Here is a 3,245-nt window from a genome sequence, read left to right on the forward strand (position 1 = left end):
AGTCGAGCGCCCTAACCACCTGGCCATGCCGGGCCGGACGGTGAGGAGTAGAAGGTTTAGGATACTGTGGGTTGAAGAATTTAAAGCTAACTCCTACAGATCAAATATCGGTTTTCATACGTAGGTTCACCGTTTGACAATTGTTATTTACAATTGTATAATGGTAGACAGAAAATCCCCAAAACATGTTTGTTGCTATGGCAACAGTCCACTGTGATATATATTTTTGACAGTTTGTCTTTTTTTCACCTTTCGTGATCGATTGACCCTTTTTTATTTTTCTATACTTTGGCTTTTCCTACCTTCCCCCTTTTTTATGGTTTATTTATTCTTTTATACGGATTGTTTTTATGGCTTATTTTTATTATATTTATTGTATTTTTATTATATTATTATTGTTGGTTCAATTTCGGTATTTATGTGGTTTTGTTTCCTTCTACTAGTTTTTGTAATATTTTTAATATCGGCTCGTAGCAAGAAAGGAAAGGGGATACGAGCACAGGTTCGTAGCTAGACAAGAAGGAAGACAAGAACACGGGTTTGTAGCTGGAGAAGAAGATAGATACGACCACTGGTTTGTAGCTAGAGAGGAAGAGAGACACGAGCACAGGTTCGTAGCTAGACAAGAAGGAAGACAAGAACACGGGTTTGTAGTTGGAGAAGAAGAGAGATACGACCACTGGTTTGTAGCTAGAGAGGAAGAGAGATACGAGCACAGGTTCGTAGCTAGACAAGAAGGAAGACAAGAACACGGGTTTGTAGCTGGAGAAGAAGGGAGACAAGAACACAGGTTTGTATCTGGAGAGGAAGAGAGATTTGAACACCGGGTCGTAGCCAGAGAGAAAGGGACATACGAGCACAGGTTCGTACCTATAGAGGAAGAAAGATAAAAGCACAGGTTCGTAGCTAAACAGGAAGGGAGACAAGAACACAGGTTCGTAGCCAGAGAGGAAGAGAGAAACGAGCACCGGCTTGTAGCTAGAGAGAAAGAAAGATATGAGTACACGTTCGCAGATAGAGAGCAAGAGAGATATACTACCTAACCTTATGAAATATATTCGACAAATGTGGTATAAGCTATCATTATTCACTATATTTTAAATAAGGAGTTCATACTGAAAAAACGTGAATAAACCTAATTCCTCTAGAAACAACCAACCATATACCACCAGACTTTATGTGCCAAACAACCATGTATCACCAGCCTTTATGTGCCAAACAACCATGTATCACCAGCCTTTATGTGCCAAACAACCATGTATCATCAGCCTTTATGTGCCAAACAACCATGTATCACAATCCTTTATGTGCCAAACAACCATATTTCACCAGCCTTTATCAAGCCCTTTAACTTTATAGGATGATCACATGACTCTTTGATGACCTCTGATGGGCTTTTAATTTTAGACCCCTATTTACTCGATTGAGAGTAGAATGTCGATAAATGACTTAACCGATGGCTGTTTCCTCATCTGCTAATGTCAACAAGGGAGGGCATGGTTTATGAATAAGGACGGTTAACATGTTTATGGTTCCCTCTTCTTTAAACAAAAACACTTATCAACTCAAGTGGTGCCAGAGGTTCGTACAAAACTGGTTAAAGTAACATAACTGCTGACATTTCCGAAATGTAGAGAGCATTTTTGAAAATATTTCAATATTCCACTTTCTTCAGTATTTAGGAACAGTATTTTTTTCTCAAAAGCTTTTACAGTGATTGATTTCTTCCTACCTGTCCGACTTTTGGTGAAACTTTATAAAACTAATTTTCAAACTGTCATATCCGCTAAATTTTGTGGGCGTTTGTACCTTAACGACTGACATGCCAACATAATAAAAAGAAAGTTCGTCGCTCACACAACCAACAACTTTCTACGTGTGACACGCCCGTGTGATTGAGAAGCACTGGAGCCGTGGTGGATGACGTGGACATCATAGAACGTGAATGAACGCTTTCTTTAGCCTCGAGTTATGCAAAGAAAAATGGAAGAGAGAGAAAGAGCAATTTAACAGCCCATTTAAGCGTAACACACAATCACATCTTGGTGATGAAAACCACTGGAGGAACCATATGAAATGCATATGAAATGAAGTATTTTAGAACATTAGAGAAACATGGCCTCAAAACTTTTAGATCGTTATTTAGTCCTTTGAAAGAGAATTTATTGGGTCAGCCATTACATAAAATATGTTACATAAAAGATATGATCCAGAAAATAAAAATTATTTTATGAAGAAGGGAGAAAACGGTTAAGTAGACAAACTCATACCGATTGTTTGCTTTTGTTTTTATTTCGTGCAAAGCTACACGAGGGCTATCTGCGCTAGCCGTCCCTAATTTAGCAGTGTAAGACTAGAGGAAGGGCAGCTAGTCATCACCACTCACCGCCAACTTTTGGGCTACTGTTTTATCAACGAATATGGGATTGACCGTCACATTATAACGCCCCCACGTCTGAAAGAGCGAGTATGTTTGGTGGGATGGGAATTCGAACCCGCGACCCTCAGATTGCGAGTTGAGCACCCTAACCACCTGGCCATGCCAGGCCCACAGTGATTGAAAAACAACAAAGACTCAGGCATATTATCGTTACTGTCGATTGTTTGTTTATTTATTTGTTTCTTGTATTCTGTGCAAAGCTACTCGAGGGCTACCTGTGCTATCTTTCCCTAATTCAGAAGTGATAGACTAGGGGAAGGTAGCTTGTCATCGCTACTCACCGCCGGAACTCTTGGACTACTATTTACCAATGAATAATGGGATTGACCGTCATGTTATAACGCCCCCATGGCTGAAAAGGCAAGCATGTTCGGAGACGGGCTTCGAACTCACGACCCTCAGATTACGAGTCGAGTACCCTAACAACTAGACCATACCAAGTCTTATCGATTGATATTAGTAGGAAAACAAAGCCAACTTATTGGTAAAGGAAGCCAGAAAAGAAATAACAGCACACACACAAAACAATTAGTAGGTGAAAGAAGCCAGAAAACAAGAAAAATCAAACAAAAATAAAGAATTGTAGGTAAAAGAGCTAGAAAAAACAAAAACAAGAAAACGGTTGGTCTGTAAAGGGGACCAGGAAACAACAACAACAGAAAAATGGTTGTTAGGTAACGAAAGCCAGGAAACAACAACAACAGAAAAAATGGTTGCTAGGTAAAGAAAGCCAGGAAACAACAACAACAGAAAAATGGTTGTTAGGTAAAGGAAACCAGGAAATACCAACGACGGAAAAACGATG

The sequence above is a fragment of the Limulus polyphemus genome, unplaced genomic scaffold (assembly GCF_000517525.1).
Source record: "Limulus polyphemus unplaced genomic scaffold, Limulus_polyphemus-2.1.2 Scaffold823, whole genome shotgun sequence".
Lineage (NCBI taxonomy): Eukaryota > Metazoa > Arthropoda > Merostomata > Xiphosura > Limulidae > Limulus > Limulus polyphemus.